This window comes from Thalassophryne amazonica, chromosome 10, assembly GCF_902500255.1.
Source record: "Thalassophryne amazonica chromosome 10, fThaAma1.1, whole genome shotgun sequence".
Classification (NCBI taxonomy): Eukaryota; Metazoa; Chordata; class Actinopteri; order Batrachoidiformes; family Batrachoididae; genus Thalassophryne; species Thalassophryne amazonica.
The window spans coordinates 117,972,189-117,987,133 of record NC_047112.1 but is presented as its reverse complement, the minus strand read 5'-3'; the positions used below and the strand labels follow the sequence as shown (position 1 = coordinate 117,987,133).

The 14,945-nt window shown below is 41.6% G+C and overlaps 1 protein-coding gene across 1 annotated transcript in view; it reads left to right on the top strand.

The window, feature by feature from the left end:
- Positions 1 to 3,425: 3,425 nt before the first annotated feature.
- ubxn6 (UBX domain protein 6) overlaps positions 3,426 to 14,945 on the top strand; it is a 70,272-nt gene continuing 58,752 nt past the window's right edge. Inside the window, exon 1 of the mRNA XM_034180759.1 lies at positions 3,426 to 3,607. The gene's annotated coding sequence lies outside the window, so the exon portion shown is untranslated. The remainder of the gene's footprint in view (positions 3,608 to 14,945) is intronic.

The window sequence follows — 14,945 nt, the reverse complement described above, 5'->3', positions numbered from 1 at the left end:
ATATTCCCTCCTCTAGTCCCCTTAATCTCAGTACGCAAAAGTGTATATACGATCCAAACTGTCTCTGAACACTGCATCTTCCCCCCATCTTCTTCGTGACAGATTCCCACCAATAAATACATCTGACTCCACGTTACTTCCACCCACAGTGTTTTTTTTTTTTGTTTTGTTTTTTTAACTTGACACATGCGCTTTGGTACATTTTCAGCTACACTGCTTTCACTGCAAAATGACCAGAACACTTAAATGTCCTGCTGTTAGGGCTGGGTGATATGACCTAAAATTCATATTGTGGTATAAATTGAATCCCTTCATGGTAACGGTATATATCGCAATATAAACTTAAGTGTAAAAGTCGTAATGGAAGTTTTCTCAATGGGTTATATAGTCCCTTAAGCCTAGGGCTGCTCGATTATGGAAAAAATCAGTGTCACGATTATTTAGGTAAATACTGAAATCACGATTATTCAACGATTATTTTTTTTTAGTTACACAATGCCTTTATTCAGCATTTCTCTCACTCTAAAAAAAAAAAATAAATAAATTGTTATAGACTGTGCACAAAACCTCCAAATTGAAAATGTACTGTACCTTAATTGTATAAAACAAAAAATGAATAAAATAAATATTAAAAATATCATATTATATATTATTTTTCTGTTTTCCTCTCCCCTGTTGTCACTGACCAGTTGGTCAGTGTCTTTGGGCATCTCCCTGACTTGTGCTACTAGGACATAGTGCGGCTGCATTGTTTTTGTTTCAATTTGTGTTCATTAGTTTGTGTTTTTGTCATCATTCCCTTGACCACGTCTCCTTATCTCCTTTTGGAGAAATTTATCCGTTCATTTATTGTTAAAATATAAAATGAAACAGCTTTTTTAAAAATATTTAAATAGTTGCTGTTGAAAGAGCCTTTTATTTAGAAGCAGGTGATGTTATGCTGAATTCTCTGGACCAGATGAAGGTCTCTTCTGCAGCTTTGAACTCTGGTGATGTTGCTGAAGACACTTTTGTCCTATTTTGAAGAGCAGAGATGTCTTTCAACTGGACGTGGTGTTCAGCTCATCAATGGAAGTTTGGGTTGTCTGCACAGCAAATGTTCCTGATTAGGACAAATAAAAATATTTCTTTAAATATAAAGAAACACTAAACAGTTTATATATAAAAAAGGGAAAAAAAAAAAACGTGCAAAAACGATGGAAAAAAAAAAAAAAACACCCAAAAAAATAAGTTATTTAAAGTTGAGCTTTTGTGGTGTCTGCAAAAAGCTGTAGCTTTATTTGGTAAAAATAAAAAAGACTGAACCATTTAGAAATTAAACGTTCACTTCACATCAACTGTGCTAAAAGGCTAAGCTAATGTTAGCCGATCATTAAACCATCACAGAAGTTCAGTAAAGGTCTCGTTTTATTTTACATTATCCTCACCTCGATAAAAGCTGCAGAACTAACTCCGTTGGTCAAACTGGGACTTCATATATCCAAAAAGTGGGAGATTTCGGACTGAGTGGGTTTGCTCCATCACCTCGGCTGCCTGCCTCAGTCTGCCCAGGAATGATGCCTGAAGGCCGGCTTCTCCGTGCATTGGCTCGCTGTTGCAATTTGATCGATATCCCACCAAGTCATCAGTCCTCCCTCGGTTGGCGTCACTCCGAAAGTAGCTGAAAAAAAGCAGCAGGGTGATGGGAGCAGCAGGGTGATGGGAGAATTGTTCTACTGCTATTTTTTAAAGCTTTTTTGTGGTTCAGGCGACGCAAATTCAAGAAGGCAATCGCTGAACTTTTTCAGATTGTGAAACAGCCAGACTGTGACATAGCAATCCCGCCCCCTTTGCCGCTTCCGAAGCAACGCGTCTGATGTCATGCGTCTTGGGACATGTTGACGGATTGGCCTGATGAAAGGCCCTTAAATCGTTTCACTCGATTATACGAGTTGGAGATCAGTTCATACAAATATCGATATCACGATCGAAATTCGGTGTTAATTGCACAGCCCTACTTAAGCCCCTTTCACACTGAGCTTGCATACAGTTGCATTGTGATGCGTATGGAGTACGCTGGAAAATTGTGCAGATTTGGTGTAGTGTCTATATGTGGGCTGGTGTGTGATGGCATACGTTTGTGTTCCTAGTCTTGCTTACAGTTGCATACTGTATGCTTACTGCCATGTATGTAGTCCTCGCCGCTATTGTTTCTGCCTGTGACAGTCCACTCCTGCCTAATTTTAGTTTTTTTTGGGGGGGGGGGGGGGGGGGGGGATTATGGAAATGAGAGCGAGAGAGAGAGTGAGCGCGCTCTGATTTCGAAAGAATCCAATTCATGAATTGAAAGAATATAACCATGTTTCTGATTGCTGGATTACTGAATGGCTTGTTCAGACCAGTTTGTGGACACACATGCAGCTGAGGAATTATTTTCATCACCACACGGCGCTAGTTCGATCACCTATTTAAGCATCACAGGTGCTGCGGGCTGCATGGATCATTTCACCGCTGCACACTTGCGCGCCTGTTCATATCATCTGTTGTAAAGCACACACGCGTGCTGCGCCTGTTCTCCTCCAGCTTATTCACTTTGGATGCATGCCCTCAGTTTTTGGATGTGTACAGTTGTGCAGTGTTGTATAGATTTGCATAGTATAGCACAGTGTTGCACAGACTTGCTTAAAAACTGCGTACTTTGTTGTTGTTGTTGTTTTAAATACCATCCATTTTCTACCGCTTAGTCCAATTAAGGGTCGCGGGGGGGCTGGAGCCTATCCCAGCAGTCATAGAGCACGAGGTGGGGTACACCCAGGACAGGACGCTAGTCTGTTGCAGGGTCACAAACAGACACACACACACACCCCTACGGACAATTTTAAAGATTCCAATCCACCTAACCCGCATGTCTTTGGATGTGGGAGGAAACCGGAGCACCCAGAGGAAACCCACGCAAACACGGGAGAACATGCAAACTCACACAGAAAGGGCCACGGGATTGAACCCACACCTTCTCGCTGTGAGGCAACAGGCTAACCACTAATCCACCATGCTGCCCATGCTGTTTTAAATACCATTTTGACATTTACACGTATAAACAACTTCTTGGGATACAGAAGGCATTCTGCTGAATGATTTGCAGTGCACCATTACATGCTAGTTTGATAACATCTTCTCAGAAAAGTTGCGCCTCCTCCTTCTCTCTTGGTCATTGTGCTAAATGTTAGTATTGCTACTAAAAAAAAAAAGGAATAAGATGCTAGGGTCTGCTAGGAGTCACCATTTAGAAAAACCCAGCTCCCCACTAGAATAAAGCCTTGCTGTCTTTCTCATTAACCTGATGTGGGTCTTTATAATCAAGTATTTTCGTCACTGTGCCACTCTGCTTACTGATGGGTTTGGAAAGGTAGTGCTTCGTGTCAGCGTGAAACCAGATAGTTTCTGAACACTGTTTTGTCTTCTCTCAGTACCAAACCCGAGGTGCTACAGAGTGGTCCCGCTGCCAGACACCAGCGCCATGCCCCCAGTTAAGGAGCCCAGAGGGCCGGGGCTGGCAGCACTGGCCAGGGGTTGAACAGCGGCATAGGCCAAAGGTCCCCACTTCTCTAGGATGGCATCAGAAACCAGGGTGAGTCACACAGAGCTCAGCCACCTTGAGCTGGTGTCAGTGCCACGTCTCTGCAGTCAAAATTACAATTGTCCTCATCGATCACAAAAAAGAGGTTTTAGAGAAACACGTGGTTTGAAAAAGTTACAGTGTTTCTCTCAGAATTTCAGAATTCATGATGGGCTGGTCAGTCCTGGATGATAGTATCGCATTTTCTGGAGTGTAAGTCACACCACAGTACAAGACGCATTGGTCCAAAAATGCCTCTTTAAGAGAAGAAAACAAAACAAAAATGTGTATAGTTACAACATTCATCACTTCATGAAAGAAGAAGCAAAATGGATTAAATCACTTATTAGATGGCTGAGACGCTACGTGCGCTCTGATTGGCTGATTTTCCCATATCCACCGGTTACCATGACAATTGGTCCGAACATTATCCCATTTGTTATGAACCAGAAAGCTACAAACACAATGAGAAAAACCAAGCCGGACATGAACATACTCCATAAATATCTAAACAGCATCAGAAAAAAGCACACAGATTGAAAGCAAATGGGTGTAACTACGAGCCTAAAACATATATATATATATATATAATATGTATATTATATATATATATATATATATAGAACATTATTAACCTGACTTACTTGGTTTGGATTGGATTATCAGACCTCTGTGTTTTTTGCACGGACCCTGCTAATACTCGGTCCGTATTTACACCTCGATCTGACATTTTCCCAAACAGATCTCGCACTCTGTTAATAATCCTTTAGTGTTATAAATTTATAAAGCACACGTGGTGTTAAGGAGCACAGCTAACGATAAGGACACAAAATGCGAGTCAGTCAATCAATCAATTTTTTTTTTATATATAGCGCCAAATCACAACAAACAGTTGCCCCAAGGCACCTTATATTGTAAGGGAAGGCCATACAATAATTATGTAAAACCCCAACGGTCAAAACGACCCCCTGTGAGCAAGCACTTGGCTACAGTGGGAAGGAAAAACTCCCTTTTAACAGGAAGAAACCTCCAGCAGAACCAGGCTCAGGGAGGGGCAGTCTTCTGCTGGGACTAGTTGGGGCTGAGGGAGAGAACCAGGAAAAAGACATGCTGTGGAGGGGAGCAGAGATCAATCACTAATGATTAAATGCAGAGTGGTGCATACAGAGCAAAAAGAGAAAGAAACACTCAGTGCATCATGGGAAGCCCCCAGCAGTCTAAGTCTATAGCAGCATAACTAAGGGATGGTCAGGGTCACCTGATCCAGCCCTAACTATAAGCTTTAGCAAAAAGGAAAGTTTTAAGCCTAATCTTAAAGTAGAGAGGGGTGTCTGTCTCCCTGATCTGAATTGGGAGCTGGTTCCACAGGAGAGGAGCCTGAAAGCTGAAGGCTCTGCCTCCCATTCTACTCTTACAAACCCTAGGAACTACAAGTAAGCCTGCAGTCTGAGAGCGAAGCGCTCTATTGAGGTGATATGGTACTACGAGGTCCCGAAGATAAGATGGGACCTGATTATTCAAAACCTTATAAGTAAGAAGAAGAATTTTAAATTCTATTCTAGAGTTAACAGGAAGCCAATGAAGAGAGGCCAATATGGGTGAGATATGCTCTCTCCTTCTAGTCCCCGTCAGTACTCTAGCTGCAGCATTTTGAATTAACTGAAGGCTTTTAGGGAACTTTTGGGACAACCTGATAATAATGAATTACAATAGTCCAGCCTAGAGGAAATAAATGCATGAATTAGTTTTTCAGCATCACTCTGAGACGAGACCTTTCTGATTTTAGAGATATTGCGTAAATGCAAAAAAGCAGTCCTACATATTACAGTAACTGATGATATGTGAGATGAACCGCACAATGAAGTGTTTTGAAAACCTGATGAATCATTTGTATATTTACAACAAAAACACGCCTTTAGCCATCAGAAGCTAAGAGCTAATTAATGTTTTTGTTACAAGTGCAAACTGCTGCTTGAAGCCACTGAAAAGACAATCATATGTGAAGTGGTGAAGTGTCTTTGAGTTTCTAGAAAAGCACTATACAAATAAAATGTATTATTATTATTATTATTATTAAGTGAACAGACAACGTAATTTAAACTCCTTTTTAGTACATTCACAAAATAAATTTACCATTATATTTTCTTCTTCTTGTTAAAAGAACTGTCCTTGTAATTCCAAATAAGTCTAAATAAGGTTTCTTCCAGATAAAGAAAAAAAAGTCTATCTTCATTCTAAGGTGTGTGGTCTTCCAGTAAAGAACACATTACTGTATTTCTTCACAACAAAATTTTTTTTTGTTTCTTCTAACTTGATCTTAGTCTGACGGTTCCAAGGTTTTCTTCCTGAAATAAGGCATCTTGGGACAGATTTACACTACACTGTAACTTTGCGTGAGAACCCGGGCTAATAAGCCTGTGCTGTGGCATGCGTGCAGCGCACTGCAAACACACACACAGACATGAACGTTTGTTCCTTTGCGTTTTTACAACACAATTCTTTGTCATTTCATCATTCTTTGTTGTTTGATATTTATTCATTTGCTTGACGGGAGCGTGACTGCTAATTGTATTTTAACTGGAGCTGACATAAGGAAAAGATCAAAATAGTGACGCCATGATGATCACTCGCTTTAAGTTTGACCCGACTTGGATTTAAACGTGTGCTGAAAGTTTTCAGTCCTGTTAGGAATTCCACCGTGCCACCGTTCCACTTTGTCCAAAATGGGTACAAAGTACCCAAAGAGACCTGGTACCAGGGACATCCAGTCATCATGTTGGGTCACTGGTTAGTGTGCAAGTCTCACAACCATACAGCCTTACAGGCAGCACCAGGACCCTAAAGACTTTCATTTCACCATAATCAAATACCTCTGTCCAGTAACCTCATGACTGCCCATGCGTCTGTCACTGTCAAAGGCTGAGGACCCAGAGATATGTATGTCACTGCTGGGATGAGTGAATCTCTCGACAAGTTAAACACCTTCACCACTTGCAGATACACTTCTAATGTCCAGGAAGCCAGTAAAGTCTTTGGATGTTAGACTTGATCCAGTGTCACAGACTGACGGTCTGCCCCTAAAAATCGGTCCACCTTTTGGCATCAGCGTGTGCACCATTTCGGACCACAGCAGCACATATGAGACGATGTCGCTTCACCCCAAGCAATCAAATGGATTAATGAGAGTATTAACCATCAGATGATAAGGTAAAACCTCTTAAATCATTCTAAAGTCAGTTGAAGCAGAAACTAGGCCATTTTAAGCAGAAACTTGCTGAAATTCCGTGCACTTTGAAATGACCGATGCGCAGTGAACGCATTAAGTAGCAGCTCGTTTAGCCGTGGTGCTCTGATCGCTTCCGCCACCTTTTATGATGAAATAATGCTGAATTTATGTGGAAATGATTGTTGTATAAAAGCTTCAGATATCTATGGCTGAGACAGATGATGACTGGAGGCAGTTTGAAGCAGAAACCAGGGGATAATCCGTGAACCGCGGTCATTGGGGGAACTGATTTTTAGAGGGACCGTTCGGGTCTGTGACTGTCTCAAGCCCAGTCAGTCAATTCCTCAAATTCAAAGTCCATAAAACCTTCCTCCAACAGACTGGTGTCCTGTCGAGGTGTGCCCCACCTTGTGCTCTGTGACTGACTGCTGGGATAGGCTCCAGCCCATGTGACCCTTAATTGGACTAAGTAGTTGAAGATGTGTGTGTGTATAATAGGGCTGTCACAATTATTACAGTATTCGTCAATCGCGATTATTTTTCATATTCGCGATTACAGTGAATTATTTATTTTATCCACAAAGCATAAAACGACTCAGAATCTGACGTCATTGTGCTGCAGCCTCGCTCTCGTCTTAAGGCGGGACAATAATATGGAGGCTGAGGAGCGATCCGTCCTGCCGTTTGGATAAGACAGCCGATTAAAACAGTGACCATCTTCTTCAAAAGCCGTCTAAATGCGGAGGTGTGTGTGTGCGCTGCGCGCGCGCGGAGTAAACAGGCTGCAGACTGCAAGGGAGGGGGTGCGTGACGGAGATTCCTGAATGCAGGTGCGACACGTTACAGTCTAAGAACCATCAGCGAGCGCGGAGCAGAGAGAGGATTTTAACCCAAGTGAACATGTTAAAAAAACAAAACCAAAACATGAAGCTGCTTTACTTCTCTCTGAATTTTCTCTCCCGGTGTGATTCTGCCGTTACCGTCCTGTTCATACCATGTGCGCATCGTATGCTGAATTTATGAGATCATGAGATGAAATAAAAGGTCAAATAGCTTTAAAAACACATTTAAAAAATGAGAATGTATGAATGAACTGAGCCACAAAAAAAAACAAAAAAAAAAAACCCTGACATGGAGAAGCTGTGGTGATGTTCAGATACACAGATCACAAAAGCAGGTGAGAACTCTGAACTTTAACAGCTGTTACTTTCCAAGGTATTTATGTGTTCAATATGGGCTTAATGTATTGTTTAAGCACAAAACGTGACTGAGGAGAAACAATTTCAGAAATGCAACAAACAACCACAATTCAGAAAAAGTTGGGACTGTATGTAAAATGAAGATGAAAATAAAAATGTTGCACTATTTCCAGTTTCTGCACTCACAGAAGCCAAATGTTCTTTCAGAGTTGTGTAATTATACTATGATAGTAGTATATAAAGAAGGGGAAAAAAATAGATCCTGTTTCCTAATAAAATGAATAAAAGAGTAAAAAGTGTAAAACAAAACTGTACCAGTATGCTGCCATACAAAAGGGAAAATAAGTGCATCTTAAGTCTGGACTTGAAAGTATCCACAGAATCTGACTGTTTTATTGATGCAGGGAGATCATTCCACAGAACAGGGACACGATAAGAGAAAACTCTATGACCTGCAGACGTCTTATTCACCCTAGGGACACAAAGTAGTCCTGCACCCTGAGAATGTAAGGCCCGGGCTGGTATGTAAGGTTTAATTAGGTCAGCTAGGTAGGGAGGTGGCAGTCCATGAATAATTTTATAGGTTAGTAGCAGAACCTTAAACTCTGATCTCACAGCGACAGGAAGCCAGTGAAGAGACGCCAAAATGGGTGCAATGTGGTCGAACTTTCTGCTTCATATCAAAAGACTGGCTGCAGCATTTTGAACCAATTGGAGAGCCCTAATGTTGGACTGCAGTAAACCATAAAATAGAACATTGCAGTAGTCCAATCTAGAAGAGATAAACGCATGAATCAGGGTCTCAGCATCAGCCATAGACAGGATGGGACGAATCTTTGCTATATTTCGCAGGTGGAAGAAAGCAGTCCTAGTAATATTTCTAATGTGGAGGCCAAATGACAATGAAGGATCAAAAATTACCCCAAGGTTCCTCACTTTGTCAGTGTGATGTAGGACACACGAGCCTAGGCTGAGTGTTAACTGGTCAAATTGATGCCGATGTCTCACTGGACCAAGAACCATCATTTCAGTCTTATCAGAGTTTAAAAGTTAGAAGTTTATAGACATCCAACTTCTCACTGCTGCAAGGCAATCTTCTAAGGATTTTATGTGAACGAGATTACCAGCAGTTATCGGCATGTATAACTGAGTATCATCTGCATAGCAGTGAAAGGTAATCCCAAAACGCTGCAATATGTGCCCAAGGGGTGCAATATGAAGGGAGAAGCAGGGGGCCTAAGACAGACCCCTGTGGAACCCCAAATTTCATGTCACTAAGGTTAGAAGTAGTGTTACTGTACAAAACACAGTGAGAACGACTGGTCAAGTATGATGTCAGCCATGCAAGGGCACTCCCAGTAATCCCAAAACGATTTTCCAGCCTATCAAGTAGAATATGATGATCCACTGTATCAAACGCAGCACTGAGATCTAACAGCAACAGAACCGTAATGGTGTCAGAATCCATTGTAAGCAGAATATCATTCACCACTTTAGTGAGAGCTGTCTCTGTGGAATGATATTTTCTAAAAGCAAACTGCAGTGGCTCAGAGAGATTATTCTCAGTAAGATAGTCTACAAACTGCCGTGACACCGCTTTTTCCAGAATTTGAGAGCAAAATGATAGATTTGATATCGGCTGATAGTTTTTCAATACACTAGGGTCAAGATTAGGTTTTTAAAGTAATGGTTTAATCACTGCAGATTCGAAACATTTAGGAAAAGATCCAGAAGTTAAAGAAAGATTAGTCATTTCCAGCACAGTCGGCCCAAGGGTGGGCCACAGGTCTTAAACAGTTTTGTTGGTATAGGATCAAATAAACAGGTTGTGTTTTTTGTTGACATTACGAGTTTCGTCAGCATGCCTAGTGACATACTATCAAATTCTGTAAATCTAGGTAACACCTCAGGAGCAGGGTGTAGTGGCTGGGTTACGGCATGCTGGGATATGTTTAACCTAATGTCTTCTATTTTCTTAAAGTAATCCAGGAAATTTTGTGCTGTAAAAGGAGAGAGAACTACAGGTGGTTGTCCATGGATAAGTGTTGCCACCGTGTCAAACAAGAACTTTGTTTTTGTTGATCAAATCAGAGTAGTAAGTCCACTTTGTAGCCAATAATGCATGCTTATAGTCTAAGGTAGCATCACGCCACGCAAGGTGAAATACTTCTAATTTTGAACGACGCCATTTCCGTTCTAGACCTCTTGCTTTATGCTTGAGGTCACGAAGATAATCATTGAACCAAGGTTACTAAGGCTGCAACAACGAATCGATAAAAATGGATTACAACAGGCGTTGGCAACACGTTGCGTCATCGATGTGTTGTGTCGAGCGATTATGGCGCCAGAAGCTGCTGGCCACTAATAACGGCGACCAGTGCACAGAGCAGATCAGACGCTGTTTCGTAGAACTACACAATTAGAATATGGCAGATGCAAGTAGACGAAAGAAAGTTAAGACTTTAAAAGTGTGGGAGCACTTTACGTTAAACAACGCAAAGACGTTTGTTAACTGCAACACTTGCAAGTCGGAACCTCGCATGGCACGGGAGGCTCAGGCTGTCTGCGCGTCTCCCAGAGCAGCAAGGTGAGGGGCAGAGAGGGAGAGAAAAAGAAAAAGAAAGAACATTATCAGCACCAACGACCATCAACATTAACGGTTGTCCCATTGTCCGGGACAAGTGTAAAATGTGATCGGACAAGTAATAGCTCTAAATCGTTGTCCAACCGGACAAGTGGCATTTTTTTTTTTTTTTTTTTCTTTGTTTAAACGTTCAAATCCTTCTTGCACCTGGCAAGAAAGCGTCTTCGGTTTTTCCTGCCACACTCTATGCAGCGGACACTCGGAAAACATGATAACACAGAGTTCTGTCTACTGACTGGGTATTTGTCAAATGTGAAGCTAAGACATCAGGCAGCCTAGCTTAGAGTTCAGTCTTAGTTGAGGAGTTGATGCATCGCCGTAATGATATATAAGGTTGTTGTTCCACTAAACATGGCAGCGAAACTGTAAACTTGAGTGATCAGAGACCACTGACGTAAGAGGCATGATGTCAATATTCGTGACAGCGATACCACGTGCGAGAACCAGATCCAGGGTATTTACACTAATGTGCGCCGAATCCCGAATGCATTGCCGACATCATAATGCATCCACAATTTAAATAAATGATTTGCAGAGTGGATCAGAAGGCTTATTTATATGAACGTTAAAGTCACCAATGATCAGAATGTTATCTGCACTAGTTGACAAATTAGAGATGAACGCACCAAATTCATCTAAGAAACACAATATGGGTCAGGAAGCCTAATATACAGTGACAAAGTAATACGACTGATTTTTATTCTTCTGACCTTGGCAATGTGTAATATCCTGAGCAGAGCGGAGAATCAGATGCTTAACGAGTGATATTTGTAACCCCCAACAGCTAATGAGCTAAACCTAAATTTATAAATAAGAGCAACACCCCCGCCTTGTTTCGCATCATAAGAGACACGACTAAATGTATATGCTGGTGGGCAGGCCTCATTTAAGGGGAGGACAGCTGTAGGTTTAAGCCAGGTTTCACATAACCCAATCATATCTAAGTGATAAAAGGGAGTTAAAAGGGAGTTTTTCCTTCCCACTGTAGCCGTTTTGACCGTTGGGGTTTTACATAATTATTGTATGGCCTTGCCTTACAATATAAAGCACCTTGGGGCAACTGTTTGTTGTGATTTGGCGCTATATAAAAAAATTGATTGATTGATGATCAATAATTAGATCATTGATCAACAGTGATTTTGAAGACACTGATCTTATGTTAATGAAACCCAGTCTATGAGCCTCAGTGGGATTGACATTAGAACTGTTTGGGTTTAGGGGTGGTTCCAGAGTAGCATATATAAGATCCCTAGAAGTAGATTTAGGTTTGAGACATTCCACACGCGTTGTAGGTAGCAGACATGAAATCCTACATTTGGACTTGGGACAAGTTTAATGTCGGATGCTCTTTGTGATGCAACACCAGTTTGACGTGGAGAAACATATGTGGTGACTGGTCTTCTGAAGAGGTCTCTCATCCAAGTACTGACCAGGACCCACTCTGCTTAGTTTCTGACATGGTCAGACGTACACAGAGCAGACTGACTGCTTCTTTGCAAACACTATGAACCCAAAACATTTCATGTTTTTATTCTTCTATTCAAATTACTGTATTTTCCCAGAGTAGAAGTTATAGTTTTTTTTTTTTGTTTTTTGTTTTTTTATAGCTAGTTTGGTCCTGTGACTTATACTGTAGAAAATAAGGATGGATGGATGAGATTTATTGTCATTGTCATTACAAGTGCAACAACAACGAGATTACGTCCACACTCACATTTCCACAGACAAACAGCAATTTATCCACAATTATTACTTGTTTACCGTAATAATGGCACACATCAGAATTAAGACAACACGTATACATTTGACATTGTTTATGTGCACTAAACTTGAAACAGTCCGTTATCCAAATTGAGGCGAGTGAGTGTGTGGTAGCCGCTGCAACAGGAGTCCCGTCGCCGATATGGTAATTGCATTTATTTATACTATACAGACATTTGTTCATTCCTAATCTTGTCCATTCTTGTCACTCCCAAAGAGAATCTCAACATCTTCAGCTCTGCCACCTCCAGCTCTGCCTCCTGTCTTTTTGTTAGTGCCACTGTCTCTAAACCATACAACATAACTGGTCTCACTACTGTTTTGTAAACTTTCCCCTTCACTCTTGCTGATATTCTTCGGTCACAAATCACTAAAGAACCATTTATTGATTTATTTACCTGTTTTAATTACAAGTGTTCTAAACTTTTTTAACAGTAATCAGAAACTTTGAGGTAACAACAACAAAAAAAACATTTCCAATGATTTTTCTTCAGAAAACTGCTCTATAAATGACTGACTTTAAAGATTAACAAAAGTAAAGCACAGTTAATTAAGATAAAAGAAACGATTCCAACCTTGTATCAGTAGAAGAGCGGAGAGAAGTCCAGGCGCCGAGGAGTGAGTCCATTCACAGGGGCGGGAGCAGCCGCCTGCTCTTCCTGCAATCTGATTGGCCACCTTGTATGCTTCTCCATTGTCATTGGCTGTTCTACTCCTTGCAACTGCACTATTCCACTGGGCTCCCTCTCATTCACACACATGTACTCAGTCTTGCTTCTACTGACTTTCATTCCCCTTCTCTCCAAAGCATATCTCCACTTCTCCAGACTAGACTCAACTTGCTCTCTACTCTCACTACACATCACAATGTCATCTGCAAACATCATAGTCCATGGGGACTCCTGTCTGATCTCATCCATCAACCTGTCTATCACCACTGCAAACAAGAAAGGACTCAGAGCTGATCCTTGGTGTAATCCCACCTCCACCTTGAATGAGTCTGTCATTCCGACTGCGCATCTCACCGCTGTCACACTATTCTTGTACATGTCCTGTACTACCCTAACATACTTCTCTGCCACTCCAGACTTCCTCATACAATGCCACAACTCTTCTCTTGGCACCCTATCATAAGCTTTTTCTAAGTCCACAAACACACAATGCAACTCTTTCTGTCCTTCTCTGTACTTTTCCAACAGTATTCTCAGAGCAAACATTGCATCTGTAGTGCTCGTTCTCGGCATGAAACCATATTGCTGCTCACAGATCTTCACCTGTTTTCTAAGCCTAGCTTCTACTACTCTTTCCCATAACTTCATGCTGTGGCTGATCAGCTTTATGCCTCTGTAGTTACTGCAGCTCTGCACATCACCCTTGTTCTTGAAAATAGGAACCAGCACACTTTGTCTCCACTCCTCAGGCATCCTCTCACTTTCCAAGATTTTATTAAACAATCTGGTTAGAAACTCTACTGCCATCTCTCCTAGACATTTCCATGCCTCCATTGGAATGTTATCTGGACCAACTGCCTTTCCACTCTTCATCCTCTTTATAGCAGCCCTCACTTCTTCCTTACTAATCTCTTTTACTTCCTGATTTACTCTCACCACATCATCCAGCCTTTTCTCTCGCTCATTTTCTTTATTCATCAGCTCTTCAAAATATTCCCTCCACCTTCTCAGCACACACTCCTCACTTGTCAGCACATTACCATGTGCATCTTTTACCACTCTAACCTGCTGCACATCCTTTCCAGCTCTGTCCCTTTGTCTGGCCAATCGGTACAAGTCCTTTTCTCCTTCCTTACTATTCAACTTCTTGTACAGCTCGCAATATGCCTTTTCCTTTGCTTTTGCCACTTCTCTTCTCGCCTTACGCCGCATCTCCTTGTACTCCTGTCTACTTTCTTCATCTCTCCGACTATCCCAAAACTTTTTCGCCAACCTCTTTCTCCTTATGCTTTCTTGGACCTCTTCATTCCACCACCAAGTCTCCTTGTCTTCCTTCCACTGTCCAGATGTCATACCCAGTACTGTCCCTAGCTGTCTCCCTCCCCACATCTGCAGTACTCTTCCAATTGTCCAAAATTGCTTCCCCTCCGACTAGTGCTTCTCTCACCTGCTCGCTAAATTTCACACAAGAGTCTTCCTCCTTCAGCTTCCACCATCTGATCCTTTGTTGAGCTCTCACTCTCTTCTTCTTCTTCTTTACCTCTAAAGTCATCCTACAAACAACCATCCTGTGCTGTCTAGTGACACTCTCTCCTGCTACCACCTTACAGTCTGTGATTTCTTTTAGCTTGCATCTCCTATAAAGAATGTAGTCCACCTGTGTGCACCTTCCTCCACTCTTATATGTTACCCTGTGCTCCTCCCTTTTCTTAAAGTAGGTATTCACCACAGCCATTTCCATCCTTTTTGCAAAATCAACTACCATCTGTCCTTCCCCATTCCTATCCTTGATACCATATCTTCCCATTACTTCCTCATCACCTCTGTTCCCTTCACCAACATGCCCATT